Here is a 13,193-nt window from a genome sequence, read left to right as displayed (position 1 = left end):
TTCATATATTAACTATCCCGAAACGGTATACGAAACGGTACCGGTACTGAAATATTTCGTTCCAGTGTCTTGACCGGTACGGCATCCGGTACGGAATTCAAAACATTGTTACAAACTTCCAAGAGACGTTACTTACTTTAGCATCGGAGACTCTTTAGCCGCAAGGCCACCCTCTCCAAGTTGCTTTATTCTCTATTTTTGCAGGTCCAGTTTTGAATACCCGAGTTACTGGAACCTGGCCCAAATGAGTAAGAAACACGACGTTAACAATAATAATATTAAAAAATAATATTCTAACAATTTTTTATTCAACTTTCATTTTAACTCATTTCATTTCAGCTCACTATCCAAACCGTACCTAAATTTTTTGAATTTACTTGTTTCATTATTAGTGATAGATCTTCCAACATTAGTTGATTTGGAAATACATGCTAATCATAGGATTTGGATTCAGGGAGGTTTGGAAGATCTACCTAATGCTGAATGGATATCAACCAAAGTTTTTACTTTGAAGTACGTTTGGTAGATGAGATTGACATAGATACAATCCCATAATCCACGCCTTATATTTCTCCATAAACGGCTGTATCGGTTTTGCTTTATTCTCCCCCTTATTCTCTTAATTTGTATATACGTTTATTTCTGTTAGCTTTTGTACGTTACTTAGTTGACTTGCATTCTTTCATTAATTGCATATTCTAATATGTAAAGTTATATAAATGGCAACACACAAGCCTAGCATATTGCAGGCATTACAACATTTACATGGTGTCAAGAGCCTAGGGAGAATCCTGAAACATGTCGTCTTCTTCTACCTCAAATGTCCCTTTCTTGCATGACATCTCCTTAATTGAATTATTTTCCACCAAAACACATCTACCTGATATCCCTACCAAAGTTGCATCCACAAATTACTTGCTATGGAAAGCACAAGTTCTTCCAGTCATACAAGGTCAAGGCCTCTTAGGCTACCTAACAATTGACTTGCCCTGCCCACCCACCACCATCACTGATGGTAGAAATCAATCAATAACAAATCCAGCAACAACAAAATAGTTGCATTTCAACCAACTGATCCTTGGTTGGATCAATAGCTCCTTGTCGGAGGCTCCTCTCTCACAAGTGATAAATTGTGAGACTTCCCATGAAATTTGGGAAGTGCTTGAGACCCTGTATGGATGCCATACTCGCGATCGTGTTCAACAGATGCATGGAGAGCTACAATCTCTCACCAAAGGTGCTTTGTGATGGAAAACTACCTACACAAGGCCAAGGCTCTTTCACTCCATGGTGCCGGAAAGCCAATGGATGATGATGAATTCATCAATTGCCTTCTTCGTGGAGTTGGATCAGTTTTTTATCCTATTGTAGAAGCTATAAATGCGAGGGATATTTTCCCTCTCTGGAAAATGTTGTTGGTAAGCTAAGAGATTTTGAGTTACGTATTTCCTCTCACACATTCCTCTCATGTTGCTTTGTATACATCGATCCTCTGGATCTAAGCCTACCAGCAACAAGTATAATCGTGGAAGCTGGCCCAACTATCATGGAAGAGGAAATCGTGGAGGCCACCATTCCAATGAACGTTCAAATGGGGGTCGTGCTTCTCAACCTTAAAATAGAGGACATAGCAATCAAAATGCAAATCATGATAGTCGAGGATCGCGCATCACCTATTTTCGTTGTGGTCATCCAAATCACAAAGTTGATGCATGTTGTGCCTCAGATGAAGAGGCTGAACAATACCATGCTTTTCTAGCTATTCAAGCGGTGAAAATATTAAAGAATCCTGACTTCCAGACACTGGAGCAACTCATCACATGGCACCAAAGCAACCGAAGCACAAGGTATTAAACCATACAAAGGCATTGATATGATAATGGTTGGTAATGACTCAAAAATCCCTATATCAGAAATTGCTACATTTACTATTCCGAATACCTCATTAAAGTTGAACAATACTTTGATTGTGTCAAACTTACGGAAAAGATTGCTTTCGGTTTCAAAATTTACAACTAACAATCAGAGTTGTTTCATGTTTTATCCTTAGGGTTTTTTTATCAAGGACCTGCAGACAAATCAGGTGATGTTTAAGGAATCATGCACAATGGCTTATACCCCTTGTCTTCATCCATTCAAAGTCTTAATCCAATGGCTCTTCTCACAAATAAAATTTCTGGCAATACATGGCATACCAGACTCGGCCATCCCAACATCAAAACTCTTAGAACTTTGTTTCCATGTCTTTCAATTTCAGACAAGCAGGTAGATTTTTGTGAAAGTTGTGTTATGGGAAAATCAACTAAATTACCATTTCAAAATCATAGTTCTGATGTTCCAATATTTCTACACACTCTTCATATTGATATATAGGGTCCGACACCCATAACATCCTTTGATGGCCATCGTTACTATCTAGTCATAATCGATGAATATTCTTGATATGTTTGGCTATTTTCTTTATCTTGTAAATCGGATGTTATCGACATCTTTCCCAAATTCATTAAGATGGTGAAATGCAATTTAACACTACTATCAAATGCATACAAAGTGATGGTGGTGGAGAGTTTGTCAATCATTCTTTAAAAAGTTACTTTGCATCTCATGGTATAATTAAAAAACATTCTTGTCCAGCCACTCCCGAGCAAAATGGTTTAGCTGAAAGGCGTCATCGCCATATAGTTGAGACAGCTCTTGCTCTTTTGGATCACTCCTCCCTTCCTAAAAGATTCTGGACAACAACGTTTCACACTGCAATATTTCTCATTAATAGTTTGCCTAGCTCTGCACTAAATGGACATATTCATTATCAAATGGTGTTTAAATCAAATCCATCTTATGATTCCTTACGAGTCTTTGGTTGCATGTGTTATCCACTTCTCACTCCTTTTGGCTGGAACAAACTTCAACTTAAATCCACTCTTTGTGTTTTTCTTGTATACACATCTCAATATAAGGGTTATAAGTGCATGGATTTAGTCACGGGCTGCATCTATATTTCTAGACAAGTGGTGTTCAATGAAGAAAAATTTCCTTTCTCAGAAAAAGGTTTGATCTTAGAAAAATATTTGATCTTGAAAAAACCAAACTGGTTTACAAATTGACCCCTACCAAAAGTTGTAACACAAGAATCACAAAAAGAGATCACAACACCAATTGCAACTACAAGTCCAATTTTGCAGGCCAAAAATGTGCATACAAAGGAATCATTTCAATACTCTCGTGCACTTGAAATACAGCCCATTTCTGAGTCTACAACTACAAGAAGACATCACATGATAACACGAAATCAAGATGGAACAAGAAGACCAAAGGTAAATTTATCTACACGGCATTCTATACCAGTTTGTTTTACAGCTGATCTTGGAACCCAAAAGTTTTAAACAAGCTAAAAAAGATCCAAAATGGCAAGAGGCCATGAAGTCTGAAATTGCTGCTCTTCATGAAAATAAAACTTGGAATCTTATTCCTCCATCTCCAAACATGAATGTAGTCACAAGCAAATGGGTCTTTAAAGTTAAAACAAAGGCTTATGGCTCAACAAAACGTTACAAAGGAAGACTTATATCTCGCAGTTTCACACTACTTCAAGGCCTGGACTATGATGAAACATTTAGTCCAGTTGTTAGACCTACCACAATCAGATTAATTCTTCATCTGGCTTTATCTCAAGGGTGGCCTCTCAAGCAACTCGATGTTCGCAATGCTTTTCTATATGGTGAATTATAGCAAACAGTTTATTTAACTCAGCCACAAGGATTCATTGATCCTCAATATCCCGAGTATGTTTGTAGACTGAACAAAGCCTTGTATAGGCTTAAACATGCCCCTCGTGCATGGTACCTTAAGTTTAGAAATTATCTTATGCAATTGGGTTTTCAAAGACGTCCATATGACAACTCATTATTTTTTTGACATGAAAGGTCTAAGGTACTCATGCTTCTGATTTATGTGGATGACATAATCCTCACAGGCAGTTCCTCATCATCAATTGCTGAACTAATTCAAAAACTGTCAATAGCTTTTCACATAAAGGATCTCGGCAACCTCCATTATTTCCTCGGGGTACAAGTCAATCGCACAAGTGAAGATATATATTTGCATCAATCTCACTATCTACTGTCACTGCTACAAAGGTTTGGTTTAGATGGTGGCAAACTAGTGTCAACACCCCTAGCTTCAGGACAACATCTTTCAACTCAAGAAGGAAGTCCTCTTGACAAGCCCACATGCTATCGACCGATGGTGGGAACTCTCCAATATCTCACCATCACAGGCCAAATGTGGCTTTTGCTGTTAACTTTGTTTCAGTTGATGCAGGCACCAGAAGCTCCACATTTACAAGTTGTAGAATGAATTTTTCAAATATCTAAAAGGCACAATAAATCTTGGTCTCCACTTCACAAAATACCAATTTTTCCTCTACAAGGATCCTGTGATGCAGATTGGGTAGGGTCAATAGATGATAGACGTTCAACATCAGGTTTTGCCATTTACATGGGATCAAACTTGCTGTTGTGGGGAGTAAAGAAACAAAGCATGGTTGCTTGATCGACTGCGAAAGCAGAGTACCAAAGTCTCGCAACAACAACTGCCGAAATTCTTTGGTTCATGAATTTACTAAAGAATTTGGGATACAAGCTGTCGACACCTACACTACACTCAGACAACATTAGTGCAATTAGTATGGCCAAAAATCCAGTTTTTCACCAACGAACAAAGCACATCGAAATTGATAGGCATTCGATTATGAGAAAGTGGCAACTGAAATTATTAATCTTGCACATGTTCTAGGTCAAGAACAAGTAGCAGACGTCTTCACAAAGCCATTATGCAGCCCACAATTTAGTTCCAATAGAGACAATCTCTGCATCGGACCAATAGTAACTTGAGCATGAGGGGGCATGACAGACATGCAATCCCTTAATCCATGCCTTATATTTCTCCATAAACGTCTGGATCAGTTATGCTTTATTCTCTCCCTTATTCTCACAATTTGGTTATACGTTTATCTCCATTAGCTTCTGTGCGTTACTTAGCTGACTTTCATTCTTTCATTAATTGCATATTGTAATATATAAAGTTATATAAATGGAAACACACAAGCCTAGCATATTGCATGCATTACAACATTTACAGAGATGAGAAGAGAAATTTCTCATAATGTCTTTTTCAAAAAATCACTCAAACACAAAATATTTTTGAATTTCAGATTTTCAACATTTTCATTTAATCATTTCCAAATTATTCTAAATTTTACAAACTTCAAAACAAAACATAAAAATCAATACAATTATCAATATAATTTTTCCAAATTTCAAAAAAAATATTATATCAAAAATTACGTTCAAACAATCTTTTTAACATTATAACATTTTTATTTAGGATCGTGCTACATCCACTGAGGGTGTAGCCTGAGAGATTCTCCTAATAAAGCCATTTGGCCTTTTTTCATACATTTGTTTTATGCTCTTAAATTTTTTTAAAAGAATTCACGTCATTAAAAAAACACTTCATCTATTACTAGATAAAAAATGAATTGAAAAATTGTCTCGGGACCGCCTCTCGGTGGCCCAAGAATTTTCTTTTCATTTAACTTTTTCTTTGTAGTTTGATTCAACTATGTATCTCCTCCTCTTGGTTTTCTGTGGTTATGAATGGTAAGGGTGCAAATCGGTCGGTTCGGTCCAGTCCGGTGCATTTTTGGTCCATCATTTTTTTCAAACTGGACTGGACCGAACACCCATAGGGACCCGACCAGATGGTAGCTATCGGTCTGGTTCAGTCCAGTCGGTCCATTCGTTCCGGCCTAATTATTTTTTTCTTTTTTTAAATCAATTAATAAAAAAAATTATTTAAAATGCTAAATTAAACTAAGTGACTTATTATCGTAGATTATGTAACAAACTCAATAAAAAAATATTTTATACGGTCAATGATAATAAATTAGATGAGAATTATATTATTAATTTATATAATTACTATATAATTAACTAATAGATATTATATATTAGTTAATTGTTAGGTTAACTAATTTAAAATTGTTAATAGTGATAGGTTAGATGAAGATATATATAAAATATTGTTAATTTATAGAATATTAACAAGTATTAATAACATATTTAAAATTTTATATTGTTAATTGTACAATTAGTGTATAAATAATATATATAAAATATTTGTTTATTTTTATTTTTCATTCGGTCTTGTCCGGGGTGGAAAAACCCCAGACTGTGGACCGGACCGAAACCTTTCAATCCTCTAAAATATGGATCGAGACCTACTGGTGTCAGTCTCGGTCCGGTCCAGTCTGTCCGGACTGACCGTCTATCACCGCTAATGAATGTTACTCCTAAAGGCTATTTTCAAGGGAGCCATGGTTTGAGACAAGGGGATCCTATTTCCCTTTATCTTTTTATTGTTGTGGAAGAGATTCTCTCAAGGTTGCTGAAGAAAAAATTTCAAGAAGGAAAATTAAGTCCATTTTCTCACCCTAGAGAGGCTTCCATTATCTTTCATCTATTATACGTGGATGACATCGTGATTTTTGCAAATGGTAGTAAAGAATCTCTCTGCACTATTTCTGAGTCACTTGCAGTATATGAAGGTTGGCCGGGACAAATGGTGAGTAAAGAAAAAACTTTTGTGTTCTTCTCTAAATACATATCCCTAACAAGATGAAGGGAGCTATTGGGACTCACTGGTTTTTCAAAGGGATCGTTTCCTTTCAAGTATCTGGGAATACCTATCATAGAGGGAAGATTAAAGGCTATTCATTTTCAGGAGTTGGTGGGGAAAATTCAAGAGAAAATTGGAGGTTGGTCGGCCCGTTTATTATCTAATGGAGCTAGATTACTACTCATCAAGCATGTGCTTAGTAGTATTCCTATTCATCTCCTTTCCATCCTACAAATACCAATTCTGTCGTAGCAAATATCAATAAGTGCTTTAGTATTTTTTCTAGGGCTATAAGGATGAGAAACCAAAAAAACATTGGAGAGTTTGGAAAAAAATATGTAAGCCAGTTGAGGAAGGGGGCATTGGGGTACGGGTCCTCCAGGACACTCAAAAAGCTCTTACATATGAAATTCGCATGGAGACTTCTAACAAAAAACTCTCTATGGTCAAGGTTTTTTAAGGCAAAATATGTAAAAAATGATCATGTTTCCTTAATAAATCCGAATAAAGGTAGTCGTTTTTGAAAAATGGTATTAAGAAGTGTCCCAGCCATCCTAGAAAAATCAATGTGGAGACCTAAAGAAGGTTTGGTATCCTTTTGGTTTGACAAGTGGTTGGGAGAGGAGACTCTTGAGGAGATTTTACTAGTCAATGGTAGTCCGGGTCTAAAGCTGAAGAGTGCAGGCTGAATGATGAGTGTAGATCTTCTAACTAGTCTTGTTGGCATTCAAAAAGCAGGAGAAATTGTTCAATCTTTGGGTAGCCAAAAAGAAGGAGTGGATATGCTTATCTGGATGGCTAAGGAGAATGGGATCTTTACTACAAAAAGTGTTTGGGAGGTTGTGAGGGTCAAAGCTCCCAAACTTACTTGGGCTCCACGGATATGGCATCCGATTCTCCCTAAAAATACTGTTATTACCATGTAGAAAAGCATCAACAATGCACTAAGTGTGGATGACCATATTAGACGTACAGGTTTTCCTATTGTTTCAAAGTGTAATTGTTGTGAAATAGGAGGATATAAAGACTTTAACCATGTACTGGCTACTAGTGAGGTGGCAAAGGTAGCATGGGAGAGATGTGCTAAACAGATAGGGTTGCCTTGGAGACAATTCCAAAGCGGTACGAGGTGGTGCAAGCTTGGTTTAACAAAGCTTCTAAGTCCACTACAAAAGGTCAACTGATTGGTATAATCCCATCTATAGTCAGTTGGCAGTTATGGCAAAGAAGATGTATTGTGAGAAAAGGGCTGCTAGAGACACAAAGGGATCTCACAAAGGGATCCCACACCCACTGATGTGGCACACGTGTCCATTTTTCCAAACCCCTCATTTCCCCTTTCCCTCTCTCTCTCCTCTTTCCCCTTTAGCCGTGCGCCTCACCCAACTCGGTCTCCCAGCCACAGCAGTTCCTCCGTCGCCACCGCCACTCATCGGCCACTACCAGGGGTCGTTCCCCCTCACCGATGACCTCCCGACTGGACCCAGCCCCCCAAAGTGCAGCCCCTCTCCCTCTCCCTCTCCTCCTCCCGAAATCGAGCCCCTCACATGGCTTTTCCCTCTCTCCTTTTTCCAACGCCGCCGTCGCAGCCCAACTGCACCACCGCACCAAGCCCCTCATCAGCATAAGCTTCTCCCTCAGCCATCTCACCCAGCCCCTCTCTCTCGCTTTTCCCCAAGCAGCGTCTCCCTCTCTCAGTAAAGCGCCTCCCTCTCTCCCTTATCGGCACTCCACGCCAGCAGTGCCACTTGGACCGCCGAGGTCTTTTGTCCACCATGAGGTGGTCCCCGACCACCATGGTGGGCACGGGGAGATGGCAAGGGCGGGAAAGGGGGGAGGGGAGAAAGGAAAAGAAAAAAAATAGGGGAGACGTGGCACACTCACATCAGTGTGAGGGATTCCTTTGTGGAACCTCGTTGTGTCTATAGTGTTTTCCTTGTGAGAATGGAAGGAAGACGCATTAACATAGAGAAAACTTGGAGACAAATAAAGTACTAGATTGGGAAATTAAGTGAAAAGTTTAAGGCTGCTAAACCATTGAGTGCAAGGGATGAAAGAGTCTTTGCGGATCTATCCTCCTCTATTTTCATCTCCCTTACCATCCTGTGGTTTTTTGAGGTCAAGGCCCAGAAGAATTGAGAGTTTCCTTCCCCCTTCTCAAGCCAATTTTGTTTTGCTTGTTGAGCAAGGCAAGTATCTTCCCTACTTTCCCAAGCGTGTAACTCAGCCTTCGAGGTCAACAAATCAAGTTCCACGTCTTCAAATAAACCAAACTGAAGTTGTTCTTCCAAACAAACTATCCTCTCCTCAAGCCGTTGTATATGATCACTTGTCCAACCAAACACTTCTTTATTCCATCTCCTCAACACCCCTTTTAGATATTTTAGTTTTTTTTCCAACCTAACCATACCATGTACAAATTGAGTTTTACCCCAAGCGTCTCGCACACAATTATGGAAAAGCTCATGAGAGGTCTACATTTGTTGGGACTTAAAAGAAATAAATCCATACGGCTCATTTCTTTGCTCCAAAGATACTACCAAAGGTGAATGATCCAAACTTTGTCTCAGCAAGTAAAAAAGTAACACCCTGGAAAATCCAGCAACAAGGAAGAATTTACTAAGGTCCGATCCAACCTTGCCCAACTTCGAGCTCCAACTTGCTGTCCGTTGCACCATGACATCATACTTCCTTCATAATTTGCTTCAACCAATCTCACCGCATCAATGAAATCATTAAATTCCCCCATAGCAATATTCGGTCTAGGACTCCCTCCAATCCTCTCACCATCATTACAAATGATATTAAAATCTCCCATGACGATCCAAGGTGTGTTACCAGTACGCACGCTACTCAAATCTTCCCACAGCTTTCTACAATCCAGATATAAGCATTTAGCATATACAAAAATAATAGCCACTTGCTTATCCTTCTCTTTAGCTAATATTGTTATACTTTGACCCGTCGTACTCAACTATACTCCCATTGGTTTTCCACATTACCCATAATTTCCCTCCATCTCCCTCATTTGAAATACCACCCCCAAAATCCATACGTTGTTGAAGTCGACTCATACCGTGTTCACCAACAAAAGGTTCAACCATAGCTACCTACCACACTTGGTTTATGACTCTTTATCATTTTTAACAAGTGTTTTCTAGAGATACCAAGCCCTCTTAAATTCCAATATAGTATTGGATTCATAGGTCCAGTTTGGAGGGTCTGCTTTTGGCATTAATGGAGCTCCTCTTTTTTATTTCCACTTCCCCTTCTTTATTTGAGCAAACATCATGTTCTTTTTGTAAATTTTCCAATTCATTTAGTTCTTCAGAATCTAATAAGGAGCACCTTACCACAGAAATCAGCAAGTCTCCCTCATGTGTGTATGTAACAGGTACATATGATCCAGTCCCCTACTGTTCTACTTCCTTGAGGGCAGCCAAGTTAGACTCCAAAGAAACACAATCTTTCTACAACCGGATAGGGTATTCATCTGCCAACTCTACTTAAGGACTAGTCTGTACGCCAACATCTTCATGATCCTGCTCTAATTCCCCCTCTTGTAAATCTTCAATCAATATAGTATCGCCCTTTTCCATACCTTCCTTATCAAAGCTTAGATTATTTTCTGCCCCTTCCATGTCTATTTGCACACTTGATTCTCCAACCAAAACAACATCATTTAAATTTATGGTTTCCACTATAAAGACCATATTATTTTCTGGGTTTAGTATATGATTTCCAGCCATCTTTTCCCCTGTTATCTGGCCTTTCTTCTCCCATCTTCTCCCACCAAATACCGCCCTCTTCTTTCCTTCCTTACCTTTTCTATTATCTAATTCTATTTTTTTACTTGTACTGGCATTATGCCCTTGCATATTGCAACCGGGGCCATATGCAAGCAGAGTCTCATAAATCACATAATGGTATCAACTTAGAGAGGCCCTCGTAATACCAATCGAGAAACCCTCTATTGGCTTCAGCGATGCATCCATCTCGATACATACTCTCGCTCCATCTATCCGAGTAGCACACCTCGTGCTGTTATCACTACGTAAGTAATTCCCCATTGGCAATACAAGATTACACAAGAAATCCTCGTGGTAAAAATTGGGAGGCAACCTAGGAAAAAATATCCAAACAAGGAAAAATGATGGTTCATTTTCTTCTCTTTGCAAAAATATCCAAACAGGGAACAATGATGGTTCATCACAGGCCTCCCGAGCGAAATCTTTGCAGAAATCCTCCTCTTTTGCAAATCTGAGAAACACATGTCGTGGAGTCCGCATGCTAGATATGACCAGTTGAGAAACTAGCCCCCATCGATTGCGAATGAAAGCTCGGATTACGTCCAGAGAATCAGAGATGGCCATTGACGAAGAAATTTCATCATCAGCAAGTATCGGAATGGCTGAGCAGATCTGTCCAATTCCTCTTTCGAGAAATTGATAAGTTTCCCCTCCAATGGATTTTAGCGCACGTAGTGGTATCTCCACTACAGGTAGTGGAATCGGAGTCTGAGAGACTATTTCTGCGAAGGATCGAGGCCTCGGGGGCAGGGGACCGGCCTCGAGGGCAGGGGACCATAGGTCCCCTGCAGCTGTTATCCCCCAAGAGAAACCTTAGTAGAGTAAATAATTTCACCCCTTGTAAAGTTGTAACATATGATATGGCTAAAGCATATGATAGTATAGATTGGGAGTTCCTAATCCATGTCTTGTCAACGTTTGGGTTTTCTCAATAGGTTTGTAGTTTGATTCGACTATGTATCTCCTCCCTTTGGTTTTCTGTGATTATGAATGGTACTCCTAAAGGCTATTTTCAAGGGGGCCGTGGGCTGAGACAAGGGGATACTATTTCCCCTTATCTTTTTATTGTTGTGGAAAAGATTCTCTCAAGGTTGCCACCTCTGACAGGTTTATTAATAGATTGAACCATCTTCTGTGTCAAACTGATGTTCTCAAGCGTCTCCCTTTAATAAAGGCTCCTTACTCTTGGGAAACTATTCGGGGCAGCAAAGAGGATAGTCGGCCCACTAAGATATTTGTGCATATTTTATAAAATACTGAGCAAAGACTTATGGGTCGAAATTTGTCAAAACCTTTTGGGTTCTCAACCTTTGGCAGAGACCACGTTCAGGTTGGTATAAACTAAATGTTAACGGGAGTAGTAGAGGTAATCCTGGTATGGCAGGTGTTGGAGGGGTAGTAAGAGATGAATCTGGGAGGTTGATTGTAGTGTTTGCAGCTTCCATTGGGCACGACACAAACACAAGTGCTGAATTTTTATCAATTCTACATGGACTCTGATTTATTCAACAAAAACTTATTACTAGAGTGCAGATAGAGATGGACTCTCAAGTGGTTATTAATTGGATCAAATCTTTTTCTTGTGGTGTCTAGTACCTTGAAGAATTTTGGGAGGAACTTCAGGCTCTTTTACAACAGCAACAACTCTCATTCAACTTGTGGCATATCTTTAGGCAAGGAAACTCAGCTGCTGACTTCATGTTTGTGCCGAATTTTTATCAATTCTACATGGACTCAAATTTAGTCGACAAAAACTTATAACTAGAGTGGAGATAGAGAAGGACTCTCAAGTGGTTATTAATTGGATCAAATCTTCTTCTTGTGGTGTCTGGTACCTTGAAGAATTTTGGGAGGAACTTCAGGCTCTTTTACGACAACTAAAGATTGTTGTAATTCACAGGCCCTCGACAACAATTAGTTGGGCTTGTATCCCAACTAATTTGTGGGTGCACAGGCCCTCGACAAGAAATTTTTCGCAAGTGCACATTTAGTAATTCAATGAGAAAATCCAGCAGTCCAATAACCCCTAAAGATTGTTTGCACTCAAGATGATTTGAACCTTAGGCTTGGGGAGCATACTTACAAGCCCAAGGCCTTTACCACTTGAGCCAATCCTTAGGGGACGTTCTACATTACAATACTTGACGTTATTATGGTAGATTAGAAAATAAATAATGAAACTTTCTCAAATGGAAACTTGTTGACAAAATGAAATCTGTAGGATGATAAATCGGCTAGTATTGAGAAGGTGCAATCTTTCCATAATCACATTGCCAATAAATTTATCCTGTTGCCATGTTGGTCTGCTCATGGTCCCCTCTGGTTTCTTGCGAGCTGCATCATAATGCATTACCACGAAGCTAGCATAGCATGCATTGCTACTACCACACAACAACAACGTAATATAATAATAATAATAATAATAATAATAATAATAATAATAATAATAATTATTATTATTATTATTATTATTATTATTATTATTATTATTATTAATAAGAGGTATTGGTTATTTGTTTAAGATTGACACATTGAAATTTAATTAAAGGGCTAGCTTTCTTTTCATTTGAGAAGCCTTCCAAATTAATGAATCGGCCGAAGCTCTTTTCCTAGGTATTAATATAACTCATCATGAGAAGCTCCACCCTAACAAACAAACTGACAAGACAAAGCTTTTTATTTGAATCAATTCATTTAAGAAAAAAA

The sequence above is a fragment of the Juglans microcarpa x Juglans regia genome, chromosome 8D, assembly GCF_004785595.1.
Source record: "Juglans microcarpa x Juglans regia isolate MS1-56 chromosome 8D, Jm3101_v1.0, whole genome shotgun sequence".
In the NCBI taxonomy this organism is placed as follows: domain Eukaryota; kingdom Viridiplantae; phylum Streptophyta; class Magnoliopsida; order Fagales; family Juglandaceae; genus Juglans; species Juglans microcarpa x Juglans regia.
This window is presented reverse-complemented; position numbering follows the sequence as displayed.